Source organism: Castor canadensis, chromosome X (genome assembly GCF_047511655.1).
Source record: "Castor canadensis chromosome X, mCasCan1.hap1v2, whole genome shotgun sequence".
Lineage (NCBI taxonomy): Eukaryota > Metazoa > Chordata > Mammalia > Rodentia > Castoridae > Castor > Castor canadensis.
In genome coordinates this window covers 145,275,991-145,299,062 of record NC_133405.1, presented here as the reverse complement: position 1 = coordinate 145,299,062, position 23,072 = coordinate 145,275,991, and the positions used below count along the sequence as shown (strand labels likewise).

Sequence of the window (23,072 nt, the reverse complement as noted above, 5' to 3'; positions counted from 1 at the left end):
CCTCTCCTCTCCTCTCCTCTCCTCCTCTCCTCTCCTCTCCTCCTCTCCTCCTCTCCTCTCCTCTCCTCCTCTCCTCTCCTCTCCTCTCCTCTCCTCCTCTCCTCTCCTCCTGTCCCCCATCTCCAAAATAACCGGAGCAAAACGGACTGGAGGTGTGGCTCAAGCAGCTGAGTGCCTGTTTTGCAAGAAAGAGCATTAAGAGAAGGATTAAGGTCATGTTATTTATTTAGTGAATATTTATTTACCCCCTATTCAAAGAACTGTGCTGAGATACAAAGATGAGTAAATTCTGGTCCTTGTCTTTATGAAGCTCTGGCCTAGTGAAAAGTACCTCTAAATAAAAGTACAATTCAAACACTAAATAGAAATGAAAGCAACAATGTGGAACTAATAATTCCCTAGGGAGGCTTTGAAAGCGCTTTGCAGACAAGAAGTGCTTAAGCTGGGTCTTGCAAGAAGGGTGCTTGTCAGAAAGATGAGGTCTGCAGCTGCAGCTGTGAGTGGAGCACAAGACCTAATTCACAGGAGCAAGAGACAGAAGCAAGGTACATCTGGTAGCCTGCGAGTAGCCTACAAATGATGTTAGTTGGAAGGAGTAAAAACAATTCTGGAGAAATAGGTGAAAGTCAAAATGCAGAAGTTGTTGTCTGCCACGCACAAGAATTTGGATATTATTCTGGGACATAAAAAAAAAAACACCAAAGGGTTTTAAGCTGGGAATGGTAAGGTCAGAATTGAGTTACAGAGAGACGTCCGTCGCCGTTGGAGATTAGTAATGAGGGATAATATCTTCCTTGGGTCTCAGGTCCTGAGAAGGTGACTTCCCTTTGTTTCAGCTCAGGACCACCATGCATCTCAGCAGGGACAAGGTGGGTTACATGGAACCTACCGAGGGCCTTCTGCACAGGGTCGGATTCAGTTTCGCAGCCTTATCGTCAAGCACTGCTTGATTTGGAACAAGAGGTGAGAAAGAGAAGACACAGGAAACAACATCTGTGGGACAGCAGATTCAAGCTTGTTCCTGAACATGACCTGGCCTTTGAGGAGTGTCGTTAGTTGACAATAAGCTATTTTCCGCAAGACTGGAGGGGCACAGTGCTCTGTGATTGCCCGAGCCATGATCCAAGTGGCTTACAGATCGTGGCAGAGGCTCCTGAATGAGTTTGTAAGAGCTCTCGGCTTTGGTTTCTTTATCAACTAAAAATCATAACAATTTTCTATAAATTATCATTTCTGTTGAGCCGAAGACGAACAACAGATTAGTCTTAATCAGATTTTCGAGTTTTCATAGCTCTTACTCTTTAGATCAGGTAAGCTGCCCAAATAACAAAATGCCTTGCAATCTGTTCCTGTGGTTGAAATAATTTAATTTATGGCACGATTTTAAGAACATTTTTCCTTAAGGTGTTAGAGCCCAACGTTTTGTTTTGTGCATTTTACGTTTTGCTGGACAGGAACTGCTTAAAGAGTTCTGAATTTAGGTTAAATTCAGTTAATTTAGTCTTATATGAGTGCTCAATTGATATCAATATTGACAATTATGCCAGCTTCAGAAGTAGAAACTGCTTCTGTCTGACATTTTCTTCCTGTTTGCAGCTAATCCTGACATCACATTGATTTAGGACATAAGATCTTGACGGTTCGGTAGTGTTGCCGTGTTATTTTAAGTTGGACGATTCAGAAACAAAAGCAATTCCTAAGGTGTTTTTTGGCCCCTGCACTTGATTACCTACTCTTAATCTCCTCATTGCAGTTGCAGCTCCTTTTTCCCTCTGTGATGGTTGTAGTAGAGCAAATTAGGAGTCAAAAGGTAAGCACTTCCCATTTTCCTTTTGCTCTGTTAAGCACCAATGAAATATTAATAATTAATGTTGTCTTACAGTCTTTTTAGAAGACTGTGGTTTTCCTTACGTTTTACTTGTTAACTTATTCATTCAACAATATCTGCTTGCAAAGTAAGCCAAGTTCAGAAAGCCAAACATTGCATGTTTTCACTCATATGCAGAATAATGATAATAATAATGATGGTGTGTAGTATAAAAGAGGGAATGTGGGGAGGGAATCAGTTGGAGGAAGGAAGGGAAAAGGAGAGGATGCTGGGGGTAAAGAGGATCAAAGTGTATTATATATATATGTATATATATGAAAAATATGTATATATATGAGGAATATGTATATATATATATGAAGAATATGTATATATATGAGGAATATGTATATATATGAAGAATATGTATATATATATGAAGAATATGTATATATATGAGGAATATGTATATATATGAAGAATATGTATATATATATGAAGAATATGTATATATATGAGGAATATGTATATATATGAAGAATATGTATATTTATATATATGAAGAATATGTATATATATGAGGAATATGTATATATATGAAGAATATGTATATTTATATATATGAGGAATATGTATATATATGAGGAATATGTATATATATGAAGAATATGTATATTTATATATATGAAGAATATGTATATATATGAGGAATATGTATATATATGAGGAATATGTATATATATGAAGAATATGTATATTTATATATATGAAGAATATGTATATATATGAGGAATATGTATATATATGAAGAATATGTATATATATATGAAGAATATGTATATATATGAGGAATATGTATATATATGAAGAATATGTATATTTATATATATGAAGAATACGTATATATATGAGGAATATGTATATATATGAAGAATATGTATATATATATGAAGAATATGTATATATATGAGGAATATGTATATATATGAAGAATATGTATATTTATATATATGAAGAATATGTACATATATATGAAGAATATGTATATTTATATATATGAAGAATATATATATGAGGAATATGTATATATATGAAGAATATGTATATATATATGAAGAATATGTATACATATATATGAAGAATATGTATATTTATATATATGAAGAACACGTATATATATGAGGAATATGTATATATGAGGAATATGTATATATGAGGAATATGTAACTGTTGGGTAAAGATTTTGAGGAGTAGAAAGTCCTTAAAAAGAAAGACGGTGGTAGGTGTGTGGTTAAGGTGCTGGCAGGTTTGTGAGAATCAGTAACTCACTGCGTGCAACCACAGAAGCTTATTTTGTTAAATATTCCTGGGCAGAGTTGATAATGCTGAAGAACAAACGCTTTAAGGTTCACATTGGAAGAAGAATCTGCTTTCCTGCTAAATCGATCCATGTTGGACCTGATGGATGAAACATGCCCAGCTTGGGCTGTGGCACCACTCGAGTGGTGGAGCTCCCGCCTACCAAGCACAGAACCCTAAAACTCAGCTCAACCCTCCATATCTAGACGTGTTCACCTTGATGAATATAGCTAGTTGATTGATTAGTTTACCACATTGCTGCGTTATTTTTTCCTGGGTGACCACAGACATTTAAGTGCTACATTCATGCCGTGCCCAACCAAAAAACCAGTCAAGAGGTGCTTTGCAGAACTGATTGCCCTGCTACATTGCAACGCCCAGCTTTTACCATGCACTCGGCCTATCCCAGGGCTGCGCTCAGTGCTGTTCAATCCTCTAACAGACTAAACCGGCTAAGGAACGAGCTCAGGGTCACACAGGTGCGAGTCAGTGGTGGAACCGGGTTATAAACAGTCTCTCTGACCCCGAAGAGCTCTTAACCACCAGGCAAGCTCTCAAAGCACGGGCAGGAGACTCCGCGGTGAGAGCACAGGGCTGCACGTCTCAGTTGACTTTCGGCCTTCGTTCGTATAGGAAGGAGAGTGGGAAGCGAACAGGGGGATTGCAGATGGGTGAACCTGCTCTCCTGCTAGGATGGTGGTAGAGAAACAAGCGAGTGTGCTATAAAAACGAGGTGATCAAGAGCATGGGCTGAGGCTGAGAACGGGACTGACGGCAAACGGGCGCGAGGGCTGTTATCTTTGCACTCATGGGATGTTGTAGAACTGAATTGTGGTTGTTGCACCGTGCTCTGAATCCACTAAAAGATGTTAAATAACATGTGTAAGATGGATGAATGTAAGATACGTAAATTATACTTCAAAGGAATTGATTAAAAAGAAGCCTGAAGGACATGGAGGCAGTGAAGCTGGGGAACGCATGCGCCTCATCAGTAGCCTGAGTTGTCCCTTTACCTGCAATAGACTTTTCCTTGCATTTGGGATTCCAGCTCTACGGGACTGGTTTCTTCAGTGCATCGGTTCTCATAATTGATTGTGCATGAGATTACCTGGAGAGCTTCCTAAAACCCAGATTGTGGGCCCGATCTGAGAATTTGTGCTTTTGCCCGGTCCATAGGTAATGCTGATGGTGCTGGCAGGAGGGGGGATTGCCTTTGGGAAGCACTGCACAGATTTCTTATCATGCAGCATGTCCCCAATATTTATCTCCTGAGCCGTGCCCTTTCCGTGGACGATAGAACGAGTTTACGTTGTATGGATTGTTAAAATGCAATTCAGTTTGGCAAGGCTGGATTTCCACCGATCCGTGGTGGTCAAATCCTGGAAACAGTCACAAGCACAGCTGTGGGGGTTTGCGTCCAGTTCGAAGTGCATTAGAAAAGGAAGTTATGGCTTACTTAGGGATTGGGGATAGGATGGGGCGTGGGTCAAGTGACTTCTCACAGGTTTTCTTTTCAGGTCCTCTGAGGTATCCCTCGGAGGAAAGTTATGACCAGGAGGGAAAAGCCCCATGAGCAGAGAAGCCCAGGAAATCCCTGTGATGGCTCAAGGCATTGCAAAGAGAGGGTTATGAAGTAAAGGAGCAAAGCCAGGATTTTGCTACCAGGACAAACTCAAGGCGATCCTTTTTAAGTTTGGATTTCATTATCCTTGTGGGATTCCCATTACATGGCCAGATATTGCTTGCCATGTCTAAACGTGTATTTGAGTAGCCCATGTTTTTACATCACGATCCTTAAAAATATCTATCCCATAATGAGAAAATCACTAGGTGCAAAAGAAAAATAAAGATGGAAGTCACTTAAATGACTATTCAGTCTACAGGTTCAGTGCAATCCTCATCAAAGTTCCAGTGACATGCATTACAGAGCTTGAAAATTCAACCTCAAACTTCATTTGGAAGCACAAGAGACCGTGAATAGCCAAGACAAAACTGAGCCAAAAGAGCAACGCTGGCGGTGTCACAATACCCAGTATCACAAAAACCGTAACTACAGAGCCATAGCAATAAAAACAGCATGGCACTGGCACAAAAGCAGGCATGGAGACCAGTGGAACAGAACAGAGGACCCAGATATGAAGCCATGAGGCTATGCCCACTTGAGTTTTGACAAAGGTGCCAAAAACATACAATGGAGAAAAGACAGCCTCTTCAGCAAATGTTGCTGGGAAAACTGGGTATCTGCCTGCAGAAAACTGAAATCAGATCCATGTCTTTCACCCTGTACAAGTATCACAGTGAATTCAGGGTCTTCCTATAGGAACTGAAACTTCTTCTGTTGTGCAAAAACCTCTGCACAACAGAAGAAACGGTGGTCACCAAATGGAAGAGGCTGTTCACAGAATGGGAGAAAATCTTTGCCAGCTATACATCTGACAAGAGATGAATAACCAGAATATACAGAGAGCTAAAAAAAGTGAACTTCCAAAAAATCAATGACCCAATGAAGAAAAGGACAAATGAACTGAACAGAGCTCTTTCAAAGGAAGAAGTCCAAATGGCTGAAAAACACGTGAAATGTTCACTATCCCGAAAAACATTTGGAGCTGCCTGCCCTTTCATGGTTAAGTTGGGCTTCATTTTCCGTGTGCTGAATCCCTTGAGGAATCCTTTGTAGTGGTGGCTTTGTGGTCACATATCGTTCTAGTGTCTGCTTATCATGGGAGACTTTTAGTGCTCCATCTATTTTTTTTTTTTTCATTTTTCTTTTATTATTCATATGTGCATACAAGGCTTGTTTTGAATGATAGCTTTGCTCGTAGAGCATCCTGGGGTTGAAGTTATTTTCATTCAGTGCCCGGAAGACCTCACCCCACACTCTTCTTGCTTTTAATGTGTCTGTTGAGAAGTCTGCTGTGATTTTGATGGGTTCGCCTTTGTGTGTTACTTGTTTTTTCTCTCTTGCAGCCTTCACTATTCTTTCTCTGTTCTCTGTACTTATTGTGTTTATGATGACATGCCATGGGGTAGTTCTATTTTGATCCAGTCTGTTTGGGGCTCTGGAGGCTTCGTGTACCTGTATGGGCATAGATTTCTCTAGGTTTGGGAAGTTTTCTGTAATCGGTGAATATATCACACATGTCTTTTGCTTGCACCTCTTCTTCTTCCATGTCCGTGATGATCAGGTTTGGCCTTTTGACGGAGTCAGTGAGTTCTTGCATTTTCTTTTCACAGGTCTTGAGTTTTAAGTAATAGTTCTTCAGTTTTCTTTTATTATCATTTCATCTTCGAGTTCTGAGATTCCATCTTCCGTTTGTTCTATTCTCCTGGGTTGGCCTTCCATTTGGTTTTGCCAATTCTGTTTCGATCTTTTTTCTGAGGTTTTCCAGATCCTGAGTTGCTTCCTCTTTAATATGCGTATTTTCTTCCTGAGTTCGTTTATCTCTTTATTCATCATGGTCTTTGTTTCACTTTGGTGTTTATACAGTGCTTCTGTGGTTTCTTTTATTTCTTCCTGTGCTTTCTCAAATTCTCTATTTTTGATGTCTTGGAATTTCCTGAGTGTCTCCTGTACATTTTGGTTGACCCTGTCCAGTATCATCTCTATACAATTCTCATCGATTACTTGCCATATATCTTCTTTCAGGGTGCTCTTGTGGGCTTCACTGGGTCCTTTGGCATCGTTTATCTTCGTTTTGTTGGAGTCTGGATCTGAGTATCTGTTTTCTTCATTCCCCTCTGGTTCCTGTACTGATTTATTGCTGGGGGGAAACTGGTTTCCCTCTTTTTTCCATCTTCCCATCATTGCCATCATTCCCATCTATTGTTACTGTCCCTGTACTGTGTGCAATTAAGTACTTTCTAGCTTGCAATAATAACAATGGTGAGATCTAGAATGGAAGGGTGAAAGGAGAGGGAAAGCAAAGAAGGTAAAGAAGAAGGGAAATACAAAAAAACTAGTAAAAAACAAAACTGTCAAAGAAATAAACAGGGAGAGGTAGTGTATAATCAGCAGTAAGCCAAACAGGCATTAGAGAGACAGAGAGAGGATTTAAAAAAAAATCCCCAAGTTCAACTGCAGTAAAGTTTCTGTCTTGATAATTTTGGTGTTCGTCGCTCAGCCTCCATTTCTGGAGATGGTGTCTCAGAAGTAGTTCTGCTGTTGTCTCATCAAAGGGGAAAAAAAGCAAAAAACCAAAACAAAGAAACAAACAAAAAACCCAAAGCACAACAAAATATCCCAAGTTCAAATGCAGTACAGTTTCAGTAAGTCAGCATGAGGTTGTAGTTCAGTCGTTGTCTTATCAAAGGGAGAGAGAAGGAAAAAAGGAAAGAAAAAAAGAGCCTGCAGACAGTTCTGTGAACGGCTACCTGGGGCTGGGGCTCACCTGCCCGCTGCTGTCAGCCTGCTGTTGCTGGCGGCGTGAGCTTAGCACTCACCCGGCCACCGGGTGGGGGTCCGTCTGTCCAGGGGGCTGTGCTGATCTGGCCCAGGGCCGTCTGTGGGGGAACCGCGTGCCGCTTAGCTCCCCTGGTGGTCCGCGTCTCTCCGGCGGGTAGGAGCTGGCGTCTGGTGTCCTGGTTTCTCCATTTACCGTGGAGTGGGGATGCTGCGCGTGGGCTGGGGGTGTGGGGGAGTTGGAGTTTTGCCTCTTCTCAGTGGTTTTTCCTGTGAGATGTTCTCCAGTGTCTCTCAATGATTTTACTTCAGGAAGCACGCTTTCTGCTGCCTCCCGCTACTTACCATTTTCAACAAAATTCTTAAGATGTAAACATTGACCTTTTTCTTTCTTTCTTTTTTTGTTTTTTTGGTGTTACTGGCATTGGAACCCAGGGCTTCGCACTTGCTAGGCAGGCAGGCTCTCTACCATTTGAGCCATATGTCCAGCCTTAGATGTAAACATGGGGCTTTCTCTTAGCTAGTGTGAAACTACAAAATAGAAAATACGATTGTGAAAATCCCTTTGTTTCCCCTTTTCACATTACATGGACTGGCAAGGTTAATAGTAAGTCTTGGCTTTACAAATATTAGCTACCTTATCGTTTCAAATTTGGTTTGAAGTTTTGTCTTTTTTTTTTGGTGCTGGGTAGGGGTACGTTGTGGCATTTTCAAAAGTACTTAAAATATCATACTTGAATGTGGTTTGGAGTTCTGAATAGACTCCTTCAAATCCTGTACCGTCCATCTGTCTATCCAGTTACTCATTTATCCTGTTATATTTCATTGAATGCCTGTTACGTGTTAGGTACTGGTCTAGGTGTCCCAGCTACATGGACAAAAATATCTTAAGAAATGTTTTGGTGCTACTGGGGTTTGAACTCAGGGCCTCACACTTGTTAGGCCGGTGCCCTACCACTGGCTCTTTTTGTTTATGTGTATGTTGGGTATTTTTGAGATAGGGTTTTATCTTTTTTTAAAAAAAAACCCGGACTAGCCTCAGACTGTGATCCTCCCGACCTCTGCTACATGAGTAGCTACGAGTACAGGCTTAAATCACCCGCGCCTGGCTGTCGTAAAGAAACCTATAGCGGATGATAGAGAAAAGTAGACAGTCATATTACAATGTAACAAATGTTCTGAAAAAGAACGTTCTTGGAGCATTTCTTAGAGGAGGGTCTTGGAGTAACTATAGAGCGCACGTTTCCGTGAATTGTAGGTCTGTATTGCAAAGAGTTTGGACAGAGAGGTCGGGACATGTTCAGGCATAGGGAATATTGTATATAGAGGCAGAGAATAATGAAGGATCACTAGTAATTCAATTGATATGGTCAAGTAAAATTGAAGTACAAGGCGTGAGGTGTCAGAGCGGGAGAGGGCAGGAGGCAGTTGATGAAGCTGTTGATTTAAGCAGAAGAAAGATCCTAAAGGCCCTTGTAAACGACGGGAATTTGAACTTGAACCTGAAAAGGGCTGGTAGCCGTTGAGGAGTTTTAGACCACAGAGTCACATGACCAGACTTTATAAAGATCACTCTGGATGCTGTGTGGAGAATCACTTATTCGGAGTCGGGGTTGGAGCTGGTAGAAAAGCTCAGGTAGGAAAGAGCCTGCCTAGCAAGCATGAGGCCCTGAGTTCAAACCCCAGTACCACCAAAAAAAAACAGAGCAAAAAAGTCAAGATTAGAGGTGAGTGGACCAGTTAAAAGAGTATTGAGGGGACTTAGGTGAGAAAGAATAGCGTCAGGGGTGGGAGCAGTGAGTATGAAGAAGGGAATTTGAGAGAGGTTTAGGAGATGGAACCGGCAGCTATCGTGGCTGGTTGGCTATGTGTCAAAGGAGAGTTTCTGCCTTCAGGAGCTGGGCAAGTAGTGACGAAAGAGAATGGAATTGCTGGTGCTGGGGCTCAAAGCCAGGTCTCGTGCATGCCAGGCAAGTGCTGTACCACTGAGCTTTACCCCCGGTCCTAGACGGGTCTAGTTTGGGGCATGTTGAGTTTGAGGAACCTGTGGATGTGCAGTAGGTTGAGCCTGGGCCTCATGAAGGCAATGTGGCATACGCTTTGAGTCTGAATATGGAGTCGTCAGTTGTAGCTCAGTTAACCCAGGGTCCATGGATGGGCGGGAGGTTCTCTGAAATGCTCTGTTTGTTCATTTGTCTGAAGGGTCTAAACTTTTATAATTGCAAAGAGGCTTGTGACCCAAAAGTATTCTAAATGGCCGTCACGATGCCTGGCGGAGCCACGGAGGGTGATCGGATTGTCCCAGAAGAGTGCAGAGCAAGAGAGGGAGAGGGCCTGGGAGAGGGCCCGGGGAACGGAACAGCAAATGTATGAGACCTGAAGAAACGCCAGCTCGGTCTTTCCCTGCACAAGTACGGAGGCGGATCAACAGCCCAGGCTTTTGCACAGTAGCAGAGGCAAAGTGAGTACTCAAATCCCAGCGGTAAAAATGTCACCGTTACGCTACTGCCTGGAAATGAAATGCTGGTGATTTAAGCGCTGTGCAACCTCAGGTTTGCCATATTTGCCCTGCTTGTAGAAAAGGGTTGGGAAGGTTCCTGGATGTTTTCCCGTCCTTTTGGGCATCTCACACTGGTTATTTCCTTGGCGAGCGCCTGAAGCAGTTTTCCCCACGGGTAGAAATCTTGCCATCGTACATTCCAGTGAGAGTTGCTGAAAAAATCCTCTTTGTTGCAGAATCTGTTCAGGTGTTTGAGAATCAAAAGGTGAACCTCACTAGAAAAGGTAGGGATCTCCTTGCCCAGCACGCCGCACCTGGGCAAGTCTCTGTCCCGTTTGGTGGCCCAAAGCAGGCCTGGTCAGGGTAAGTGGAGCAGCAGTTGGCTGCAAGAGCTGCGCGGTCGGACAGGTTTGCCCGAGAGGCTGCTGCCCCGCCCAGAGCCCTTACCTGGCCTGGCCGTCTCCTCGTCCTTCCACAGCACCTGCCTATTGTGCAGGGTCCATTTTGAAGAAGCAGGAGGACACCGGCTCGAGCAGCAGCCACTCTTCAGCTTGGTGGACTTTGAGCAGGTGGGGGGGTTTTCGTAGTTCTGCGGCTGAGGTTTGTATTCTTCTTGCATTGTTTAAGGAAGAAAGTGGACTAGGACTCGACTTGGGCCTTTTTCTTTTTTTGGTGGGACTGGGCTTTGAACTGAGGGTTCCACCCTTGTACAGCTCTACCGCTTGAGCCTCACCTCTAGTCCATTTTGCTGTGGTTATTTTGGAGATGGGGCCTCAAGAACTGTTTGCCTGTACCGGCCTTGAAGATCCTCATGACCTCAGCCTCCCAAGCAGCTAGGATTACTGGTGCGAGTCACTGGCGCCCAGCGACTTGTCTTTTTTTTTTTTTTTTTTTTTCCAAACATGGGCTAGAGCTTAGCTTTGAGAGATTTGCTTTGAGAGAATTGAAGGGCAATATGGAAAATATCTATATTGTCTTCTCTGCTTTTAAAATAGAGGCAGAACTAACTTTGCCATTCCACATCTGATGGATACCTTTTAGGTAATTAATTAGTTTAGTTGAATAAAGGGGAGGCCTTGGTTCCATTTATAACAGTCAGCAGTTTGGGTTTGTCAATGTTGGGGTTGGGGATTTAGCTCAGTGGAAGAGCGCTTGCCTGGCAAGTGTAAGGCCCTGAGTTCGGTCCTCCAAGAAAACAACTGATTCTGACTTCATTTAATGCATGATATATTTGTCTGGCTCCATAACCTACTTTCGCTGTGTACATGATAATTTTAGGGGGAAAGCAAAGTGTTAGCCAACCTGCCTGGAGTTACGCAGTAAATGACAAAAGCGAGCTCAAAAACCAGGTCTTGTGACTCGCCCAGTTCAGTCTCCTTAAGTTTGAAGGTGCTTCAGCCACCCACTTAAATTGTGGCCATTTTTCACATGGCCGTCATTTCATTTGACTCACGGTTGGTGTTTCTTGCAAATATGTGTCATACTAACCCCTTTTGGGGCTAATCTCTTCCTTTTAATTTCAATTTTAAAAAGTATACCTACTAAACCAAGCATGGTTGCACAAGCCTACGGTCTTAGCACTCAGGAGGCTGTGGCAGGAGGATCAGGAGTTTGAGGCTAGCCTGGGCTGCATAGCAAGACCCTGTCAAAAAAAAAATGTATGTATGTGCGTGTACACACATATACACACATGCATACACGCTATAGGCTCCTACTTCTGAGGTTCGAAAACAGGCAAAACTTACCTGGTGCTAGGTGTCAGGACAGTCCTGTCCCTGGCGTCTGCACAAGGCTTCCAGGTGCCATTTCTTCTTGGGCTAGGTTACGCATGTGTTCAATTGTGAAACTTCCTCAACGTGATTCATGTGCTTTCCTGTGTGTATTTTAGCACTTTAACACAAAGTTTTTAAAATCCTTAGATACTTAAAGAGTTTTTATTTTATTTAATTTATGAGTTTACTTTGCAGTACTAGGCTTGAATTTAGAGCTTACATCTCGAGCCATTCCACCAGCCCTTTTTTTGTGTGATGGATTTTTTTCGAGATAGATAGGGTCTTGGGCACCATTTACCCGGGCTGGCTTTGAACCACAGTCCTCCTAATCTCTACCTCCTAAGTAGCTAGGATTACAGGTGTAAGCCACCAGCTCCCAGCTATTTTTTTTTTTTTTTTTCTTTTTGGGGGCAGGAGTGGGATTTGAACTTTGGGCCTTGCACTTATTAGGCAAGTGCTCTGCCATTTGAGCCTGCCTCCAGCCCAAGAGTTTTCATTTTAATTATATCTTTAATTGATTAATGCTTATATAGAGAAATGTATGGGAGAAGAATTTTTGTTGGCTTAGTTTACACTGCAGCTTGTTCTAATAGTTCGAGTCTATAGAGTCTTCTACGTAGATGATACCACCTGAAAGTAGTGAAAGCTGCAAAATACTTCCCATTTTTAAACTATAGTGGACGTAAAGTTGGACCCCTTTGACTTGTTGACCCTTAAAGATTATGCATTTCCTTTTTTCTGATGTTTACTGTAGGCTTCTGGAACATAAGTTTATCAAGTTAAAGTAATTCCATTCCTATTTTAGTAAATGTTTTATTAAAAATAAGGTTGAATTTTACCACTTCCCTTTCTGTATCAATGGAGGTGAAGTTTCTTGTTCTGGGTCCATTTCTACTTTAGTCTACTTGCCTAAAATTCCTACTTAGATTTTTTTTGAGGGGCAGATCAGGGTTTGAACTCAGGGCTTCACACTTGCAAACAGGCGCTCTACCGCTCGAGCCACACCTCCAGTCCATTTTTGCTCGGGTTATATTGGAGGTGGGGTCTCATGAGCTGTTTGCCCAGGCCGGCCTTGAACCACTATCCTCCCAATCTCAGCCTCCCAAGAAGCTAGGACCACAGGTGTGAGCCGCCAGCGCCTGACTCTTGTAGGCTTTTCAAATGGCCACTGCATTTTTGTTACCTCCCGTCGCCCTAATATGCCGCAGCATGCTAGAGTTTCTTGCTCCTCTCTGTTGCTTGGCGCCCAGGCATCGACCTTTCTCCATCCGTCCCCTGCACACATTATCCCTGGCCTCTGGTAACTGCCATTGTAACGGATCAGAGGCCAAACCTTTTCAGACTGCACACACGAGTGAAATCGTCCATTACTTGTCTTTCTGTGCCTGGCTTTTTCACTTGACATAATGATCTCCAGTTCCATCCGTGTTGCTGCAATGACAGGATTTCATTCTTTTTATGTCTGAACATTACTTCTTTTTGTGTGCCACATTTTCTGTATCCATTCACCCGACGATACACAGTTCGGTTGTTTCTCTCTCTCGGCTGTTGTAAGGAGTGCTGAATGAACACGGCAGTGCAGATGTCCCTCAACACACGGATTTCATTTCTTTTGGGTCTATACCCAGTAGTGGGATTGCTGGACCATATTGTGGTTTTCTTTTTAATTTTTTGAGGGGCTTCCATAGTCGCCGTACTAACTCACTTTCCCTCCAGTGGTGTGCAAGGGTTTCCTTTCCTCCCCCCTTTTCGGTACTTGTTATCTTTGCTCTTTTTGATGATTCTTAGTGAGGTGATATGAGATCGCACTTTGCCTTTGATTTCCCTGGTGTTGAGTCATGTAAGCATTTTCAAATGTACCTCTTGGCTCTTGGGTTTTGTTTTTTGATTTGTTTGTTTTGAGAAATATCTATTCATGTCTGCTGCCCCCCCCCCCTCTCTTTTTTTTTTTGGCTGTCGAGTGTTTAGAATTCCCTGTGTAACCTGGATATCAACCCCGTGTCAAGTGTGCAGCTTGCAAACATTCTGTAGGTTGTCTCTGCACCACGTTGACCGATTGCTTCCTTCGTCGTGCAGAAGCTTCTTAGTTTGATGCAATCCCTCTTGTCTGCTTTTGTTTCTTAAGCTGTGGGAATCTTGTCCCAAAAGAATCTTTGCCCATTTTACTGTCCTGAAGCGTTTAAGTTTTTAGTCCATTTTGGGTTGGTTCTCCGTAGCTGGTGAGAGATAGGGATCTCTAGCTTTATTCTTCTGCATGTGAACATCCAGTTTTACCAGCACCATTTATTGAGAAGACCATTGCTTCTCGAGTGTGTATCCTTCTTATCTTCGTTGAACTAGTTTGCTATACATGCGTGGGTTTTACTTCCTGGCTCCATCTCATCCCATTGCTCTGTGTATCTGTATCTGTTTTTCTGCCAATACCATGCTGTTTTGATTACTGTAATTCTGTACTCAGTCAGTATAAACGCCTACTGTCTGCTTTGTTCTTCTCTGCTCAAACTGTCTTAGCCATTTATGACTTTTTTATTTTTGAGACAAGGTCTTACTATGTAGCCTAGGCTGGCATTGAACTATTGATTTTCTTGCCTCAGCCTCCTGAGTGCCGTGATTACGGACATGCATCACCATGCCCGGCCTTATTCAGGAATTTTAATGGTTCCATATGAATTTTAGAGTCACTATTTCTAGTTCTATGAAGAATATCATTGCTATCTTGGTAGGGATTGCATTGATTCTGTAGGTGACTTTGGTCAATTTTAACAATATTGATTCTTCCAATTCACAAACGTGGGATGTCTCTTTAGTTTTTTGTGTACTCTTCAATTTCCTTCATCAGTGTTTATTTTCATTGTAGAAAGTTTTCACTTCTTTGGTTAAATTTATTCATAGATATTTTATTTTGGAGAGCTGTTGTAAATGGGATCACTTTATTGATTCCTACTTCAGATAACTCACTGATGACATACAACAGTGATGCTGACTTTTGTATATTGATCTTATACCCTGCAATTTGCTACATTCAATATCCAAATGTCTTATTAGTTGCTTTTGTGGGATTTTGTGTATAAGATACCAGCCGCAAAGTGACAGTGTGACTTCTTTTCCAAGTTGGGTGTCCTTTCTTTCTCTTGCCTGATGACTTTGGCTAGGCCTCCAGCACAGTGCTGGATAAACGTGGTGAAAATAGGCATCCTTGTCTTGTTCCAGATCACAGAGCTACAGCTTTCAGTTTTTCCCTACTTGGCATAAATGGTGTTTATCGTGTTAAGGTACCTTCCTTCTGTGCCTGATTGTTTTTAATGTTTGTTATCACGAAGGGATGTTGGGTTTTCTCACATGAGGTGACCTGTGGCTTTCGTCACATTTATTGATTTGCATATATTGCACCATCCCTCGGATGAATCCTTCTTGATCGTAGTGTATAATCTTTTAATGTGTTATTGTGATTCAGTTTGGTAGTTATTTGTGGAGGATTTTTGCATCTGTGTTCATCAGAGATAACGACCTTTGGGGTATGGCTCAAGTAGCACTTGCCTAGCATATGCACAAGGCCCTGGGTGCTGTGCATTGCGGAAGGGCCACAGGCCGGCTCCTGACCTGCGCTGGTTCCAAGGGGTTCGAGGGCAGGGACTGCGCTGTCGAGCGGAAAATCCAGCACGTTGAGCCGCCAGCAGTCACTGCACCGGGCACGTCCTGTGGAGGGGACTTTACCTTCGTGCCAGTTGTGAACCCCGCTCCCTCACAAGGACTTTGCGCCTTGCCGGATTCTCCTCATGGCGCTCGTGCTCTCACCTCTACCAGAATAAAGAACTCTCCTTGTCCTCCTTTCCTGTCTGAGCTTAGGCACCAATGTGGAATTTCATCAACTGCTTTCTCTGCATTTGCTCAGGGAATCATAGAGGTTTTCCTTTAAGCTTTAATGAAGCGAATGACACCAATGCTTTCAGGTTTCACTTTTCCCTTGAGATAAAACTCACACAAGTCAACGTTTTAGCCGTTTCAAAACGGTGCGTGCTTGTTAGTACGCACGCAGGCGTGTGCGACTGTCATCGCTGACCTCACAACACTTCTGGCTCGCGGGTTTCTTCTGTTCTGTTTTCACTGTTCAACTGCCTGTTCATGGCTGCACTTACTGAAGTCAGTCGCGCACGCCTTTTCTTTAACATTGCTGAATTTGTACGTAACTATTCTTTGCAGGGATTTCACCGTAATGAACTTTTGTCCTTTTATTGTTCTTCTTGTCGTAGCACCTCGGGAAGCTGATGGTAGAAGAGTCAGGTTTACTGGGTCAGCCGAAGGTAACAACTCAGGTATCTTTTAGTTCTTAAAGTGATGTTGGTGGGCAGTGACTTCCGGGCCGGGGTGCCCGTACCCAGGACTTCATAGCGAACTCATTTGTTCTTAACAAGTGAGAAAACTACTTTATGCTACAATCCACCGTCATACAAAGATTTGGCTTCCTATATTCTGCTGTTCAACAAATGGCGCTAACCACAGAGGAGTGCTCCTGTTAAGAGCAATGGCTCACTATGCCTGTTCAAAGTGCCAAACGCCTTTAGACAAGACTGGGAGCTATATGTGTAATTTCCTCAGAAAACTGAGGATCTTCTGGCCCTGCTTTACCGAATTATCCGTTGGAATTCTTTCCTCAGATCATTAAGGACTTCTACCCTCTGGGACGAGGAGAACTATCGCAGGCCTTCGTTGACACAGCTCCACACATGGGAAACACACCACCCACTGCAGCGACCCAGCTTGGCGATTCCCTTGTGGTCCTGCGAGTGACGGATTTACTGAAGTTGCAGGGTATTTCTTGGCTGCTGCTGACGCTTTCGGGCCTCCTCCACGTTCGCGCTACCTGGTGAGTTAAGAGCTGCGTTTCCAAAGACGGAAGGGCTCTCAGGTAAGCTTCATGCAAAGGTCACTGGGAGCAGCACCTTAGTGCCGGACCCTCCCTGGTGCCCACCTTCCAGCCAGGGGTCACCTCATGACATTATATCCAATCTGTCTCATGGACTTATTGAGACCTGCGATGCGTAGTATGGTGTGAGAACATCTTAGGTTCTCAATTACGGAAACCTGCTCTGGGCCAGTCTAGGTAGAGAAGGGGAACCTATTTGTTCTTGTATCTGAAACCTCAAACAACTGAAACGAGAGACTCGGACAATACCAGGATTCTCTCTTTGCCACATCTTCGTTGCATCTCCCGTGCGCTCTTTTGGTGACCTTGCAGGTCTCTCAGAGGCAGGTCTCCCCGTGACCTCTACTGAAGGAAGCAGACCAGGTCCATCTGGTAAGCAAGTTAAAGAAACTCCAGAGAAAAGGTTTTGATTGGCCATCCCGGATCACATGTCTACCACTGTAGTAGTCAAAGAGGTCAACCATGAGGAGATTCCCAGTTCAGCAGAGTCCACCCCTTGATCAGTTAATGGCTATTTCCGTTCAGAACACATGAAGAGAGGTGGGTAAGGCACCGGGCACCAGTGGCTCACACCTGTAGTCCTAGCGGCTTGGGAGGCAAATCAGGAGGATTGCAGTTTGCAGCCAGCCTAAATAGTTTGGGAGACCCCATCTCAAAAACGTCCAACACAAAACAGGACCGGTATAGTTGTTCAAGCGGTAGAGCACCTGCTTGGTAAGCATGAGGCCTTTAAGTTCAAACCCTAATCCTGAGGGAAAAGAAAAAGAGAGAGGTGAGGATCGGAGCCAAGAAAACAAAAACCAAGAAACAGCAGTTATTGTTTTTCTAGCCTAATAAGGCAATAGGTGTCCACTGTAGTTGAATAGTACTTTTCCGGTTGCAGATATCAGAAAACCCAGTCCCCACTCACTTAAATAAGGACAATGAAAGGTTATTATTCTCATAACAAAAGCTCATAGGTGTGATGACTTTCGATAAAGTTTCGATAAAGTTTGATTCATAATGCCTGTAGTGTTTGATCCCTTTTCATTTTTCACCTTTGCTTTTCTTCTCAGTCAGGATTTGAGTGGTAGCAAGGTAACTTCGAACCAAGTTCACATCTTACTAAGTCTTTGCTTATTTAAAAGAAAAAAAAGAGCTGCCCTCACTAAACGCAGCCTCTGGATCGGCCTGGTTCAAGTCACGTTCATATCCCTGAGCAAAGCAGCGTCACAAGGTAGACCGTTGCAGCCCATTTGACCTTGCCTGGGTCACCTGCCTAGGTCCAGAATCAGGTGTTGTCACCCCACTGGAGCCGCCTCAACCGTACCCGGCAGGGATGATTCTGTCGGGGGCCGGGAGAGGAATGAATGCTGGTCAGGCAAAAGCACAGAGGTGCGCTGCTCGGTGCTGTTAGCTTCCAGTCTAGCCTCTATGTTCTTTCCTGCAGATGTAAATGTGGCCTTTGAACAGTCGGCACACAAGGTGTTACTGGACGATGACAACCGAGGACGACCTTCGTCCTCTGTCGCACTTGACAATTGAGTATCGTGGAGAGGAGCACAAAGGTTTGCCTTTCTTTCCTGCCCCCCTGCTTCTCCTGGTTATCCTTTTTCCCTTTCTGCTTCTTTCGCCGTCCATGGGAACCATACAATTTTGAACTTTAGAGATCCAGTGCTATAATTTGGGGGGGCGGGGAGGAGGGGTATGGGGACTTGAACCCAGGGTTTCATACCCGCGAGGCAGACACTACCACTTGAGCCATCCCTGCAGCCCACATTACCCTGGTTTTGTACGAGAGAAAAGAGAAGCCCAGAGAAGTTAAATGAGATGCACGGGCCAGGTCTTGTTGGTTTTGTTTTTGTTTTGGGTTGGGTTTTTTGTTTGTTTTTCCCTTTTCCTGCTGCTGGCATCATCTCTGCTTATTTAGTCCTAGTCTGCAGATTTTAAGTCTGAAAAAAGAGTCACTGTGGGAATTTCTTCCAAAAATGTCCTTGCTCTTTGCCTTTTGTATCCATCTTATGCTCGGCCATTTCCACCTCCCCTGAGCTCTCATTTCATGAGTGGAACTCACCTTGTCCACTCTCCGGGTCTAGTTAACCCTTTTTTTATTTTTTTTTTTCTCGTTTCTTTTCTTGGCCGTAGCGGATGCTACTCAGGCAAGAGAAGGCCCTTCTCGGGAAACTTTCCCCGGGAAGCCCCCGCATCTGGCTGGGCAGCTCGAGGCCTTTCCTACAAAGTACGCTACACATTCTCTTCACCCCAGCTGCCCCAGAAGAGTGAGCCGTGCTAAGTTTCGGACAGGTAAATATCCCCCACCCAGCCGGTTTGCTGCTGTTGTTGTTTGAGACGGGGTCTTGCCATGCAGCCCAGGCTGGCCTTGAACTCAAGCGCCTCCTGCCTCCATCTCCCGAGCGCTGGCATTGCAGGTGGGCACCACCACCCCTGGCTAATTTCAGTCGAACACTTCTACATAGCAGAGGTTGCAAAATCACGTGCCTTCAAGGGGCTACACGGGTCGCGTTCACTGATGACCGGGGCTGTGGGCCTAAGGCCGCAGGAGGCGCTGGATGAATGGGGTACAGCCGCTTAGAACGATCACGGTTTTCATTCCTCTTCCGGATCATAGGCCGTTTGTGGGGTGGCCTTTGGGGACAGCATCAGCGTCACCAGAACCCTTGGTCCCTGACATGCTACCGGTCACTGCGGGACCCTCCTGCCCGCCTTCCTGCACGCACGCGTAAAGCTGCTTCTCAGCGCGAGCACGGCGACACTCGTGACAACGTCCCAGCCCTGCCTGCCCGCTTGTCTCCCTCGACTCGGGTGACAAATACCGTAAACCCGGTTCTTTCCCCCTGTGGTTTTATAGTGTCTACATCTATTCCCTCTGCACAGCTGATCTGTGCTAAGTTTTATTGAAGCCATTCAAAAGGACGGGTGCGGGTTGGGGGCCACGGCCAAAGTGGTACAGCGCCTGCCCAGCAAGCATAAGGTGCTGACTTCAAAGCCCAGTCCTGGGGCCAAGAGTCACGTCGTTGTGTTGTACAGCTTCGTGTCCCTTCGGCCTCTGCGTGACACCTTACTGTAAACGCAGGCTACGCTGCGTTTCTCCACGGCTCCAGCCACTCCTCTTTTGCGCATCCCATCTGTTGGGGGACAGGGGGGTGACATGGGACTCGAGCGTCTGTCACGTGCACGGTATGAGGACAAAGTCTGAGTCCTCAGCAGCCCGATATTGCCATCCTGGGGGCGACGTTGCTCTTAGGCACTCGTTCAGTGTGCGTCGGGCCCAAGCTGAACTGCAGCACTGCCGGGCCCTGCAGATGCAGCGCAAACGGCTCAGGTCCAGCCAGGCGGACGCCGTCAAGTGGCGCCTAAGGAATCACACGGCGTTCTTGGTCGATAACCTTCAGCACCATCTCCAGGTGTGTTCTGAGGAGTGAGCAGAAGGGCTTTGAAAGGAACTTCGGGTTGACAAGGACTATTGAAGAGGGGCTGTGATTCAGAACTTGGTAAAATGCTAAGGTTTGCAGAATATTCAATGGTTTTACCCCGTTTCCTTTTTGCCTTTTTGCTGGTACTGGGGATTTATTTCATTTTGTTGTTTTGTTTTTGTTTAGTGGGACTGGAGTTTGAGCTCAGGACATCGAGTTTGCAAACAAAGCAGGTGCTGTACCACTGAAGACACACTTTCAGTCAACTTTGCTCCAATTATTTTGGGAGATCAGGTCTTGCAAACTACTCTCCCAGGCTGGCCTCGAACTGCGATCCTCCCGGTCTCAGATTCCCAAGTGCCTATAGGCATAGGGATGAGCCACAGGCACCTATCTGGTGGTACTGGAGTTTTGAACTCAGGGCTTAATGCTCGCTAGGTGGGGGCGCTACCGCTTGAGCCGCACTTCCAGCCCAGCTAGGCCTAGGCCAAGTCAGTCAGTGGTGGGAATGTAGAATTAGTGGGTTAGGCTAGCAGAGAGCAGAGGGTCTGCCAAGACATGCGAGGCAGTAAAGAATTATGCAAACAGGCGCAGTAGCTTATACCTATAAACCCAGCTACTTAGGAGGCAGAGATCAGGAGGTTTGAGGTTTGAGGCTCCTGGGCAAATAAAAAAGTTAGCAAGATCCCCCCCCACTCTCCTCAGCCTGTCTAAACCAATAAGCTGTGAGTGGTGACCTATGCCTGTCATCCATCCCAGCTACAGAGAAGGCGTACATGGGAGGATTGTGGTCCAGGACAGCCTGGACAAAACCGCGAGATCTGAGAACTAAACTGAAGCTAAAAGGACTGGGGAAGTGGCTCCAGAGGTAGACCGCTTGAGCACAAGGCCCCAAGTTCAAGTGCAGGTACAGCAAAACACAAAAAGAATTATTATATTATACAAATAGGGGCTGGACAGTGGCTCACCTACTTGAGAAACAGGCGGATCACGTTTTGAGGCCCAGGCAAAAGTTGGCACGACCCCTTCTCAAGATCAACCCGGGCATCGGGGTGCACACTCTTAATCCCAGCTACTCAGGAGGTGGTGTTAGGTGGTAGGTGGATCCTGGCCAGGATCCGCCTGTTTCTCAAGAAGAACCCAGCTGCGTCGGGAGGACAGGCATGTTGGGCACGTGTCGCGTTACAGGGCCAGCCAGCCTTGCAGACGGAAGTCACACGTGTCTGTCCCGAGGTCAGAGGTAGGAGCTCCCAGTCCCCTGCGCACAAAACCTTCACTCCTGTCACGGTCCACTGCTAATCCTTAGAACCCCCGCCCTGCCCTGCCCACAGGGTGTCTGCCTCTGGGCGCCAGTGTCGTCGGGACACCACCTCTGCTCTTTTATACCAGTGTGAGCCCCAGTCCAGTATTTGACTGGGGCAAAGTCAGCAGGAGGCCCTATCTGAAAACCAAAGTAAGACCACTGAACTCAGGGCCTTCATTTGAGCCGCTATCCAGTCCCCGGTATCCCACCCCAGAAAGTACACACAGATAACTTTCTGCCAGGCCGGGCAACATAAGGTGTCTTTGGTCAGCCGGGAAGTGGCTTGGCTAAGAGGAAGATGAGAAGGGGCAAAAATTGCTATTTCAAGTACCTGACAAGGTGCAAGCGTGCTCAGAGTGCGAACAGTGCGAAAAGGAATTCTTGGTGTAGCTGTCTTATCAGGCAGATGGGCCGGAGTCTCAGGCCTCTCAGCTGCTTCATCAGATCAACTCGACCCGAGACTCTGAAGGCCTCCCACTGGCTCATGACCACTTTCTGAGCAATTTGCTAGCTCAGTCCTTTATTTTGCTGAAACCTGTAAGTGGAGCGGGTTGGTTTCCTTTAGACTGTTCCTTTCTAGTACCGACTGTTCCCTTAGACAGTTCAGCATTGGTTAAAACTCCATCTTTAAATATTTTGACAACTTATTTATACAGCAAAACAAAAAGGGAATGTCAAACGGGGGCTGTCTTTGGGTTTCTGAAATATGTACGGTGTGATGAACAGACAAAAGCATGGTGTACTTGACCCTCAGAAGGAAGGATTTAAAGCCATTCACAAGTAGTTCTGCCACGACAGAAAACGCAATGCGAAGCCCAGAGTTTACTTGCATGAACGTCTGTTGGGTCACTTGAAAGGTGTTTTCACAGACCACAGCGTCTGTAAGTGCACTTACACATAAACAGCTCCTCTGTGGCAGGTAATCTCAACTTTGGCTGCAGGCTGAATTCATCTGGGGCCTTTTAAAAACCTAAGACCCGGGGCTAGAGGTGAGGCTCAAGTGCGAGCGCACCTGCCTCACAAGCACAAGGTCCTGGATCCCAGCCCTGATACCTCCAGAAAAAAACTCTAGGACCTGGAGAGCACCAGGTATTTTCTAAAGCTCACAAACTGGTTCCTGTTCCAGGATCGAAAGCAGGAAGGCTGAAATGACCCCCTGCGGTTCCTAAGGTAATGGTTACGTGGCATCTCTGATGAGAACAAGTTTTACTGCTCAGCGTGCTACACCTCGTGCTAGGGCTTTCTGTTCTGGTGTTTAGGACTGTGGCTTTTGCTCTGCCAACGAAGAGTTATACTGATGCCGTCCCAGAGGGTTCTGTGAACCGAAAACCACCAAACACCACTGCTAGGTAAACACTGTCCTTGGATGGCATGGGTGCTTTCTTGGGGGACAGCAGAATATCAGAGCAGGCCATCATAATGAAGTCTTTATTGAGCGCTTGCTGTACGCAGGGCCCTGGGGATACAAAGAGGTATCGGTCATGGCTCTGCCCTTGAGGAGCTCACCATCTAGTTGGAGGGACAGGACATAAATGCACACAGAGGTCAGTGACAGCACAGGTGGCCTGAACAATTGCCAGTGAACGGTACCGACT

General features: G+C 45.1%; 1 long non-coding RNA gene and 1 pseudogene across 1 annotated transcript in view; both read left to right on the top strand.

Moving 5' to 3' along the window:
- The window catches only part of LOC141419612 (uncharacterized), a 62,896-nt gene that overhangs the window by 12,528 nt on the left and 27,296 nt on the right, over positions 1–23,072 (top strand). The window lies entirely within an intron of this gene.
- On the top strand, positions 9,831–22,224 carry LOC109703207 (gamma-tubulin complex component 4-like; annotated as a pseudogene).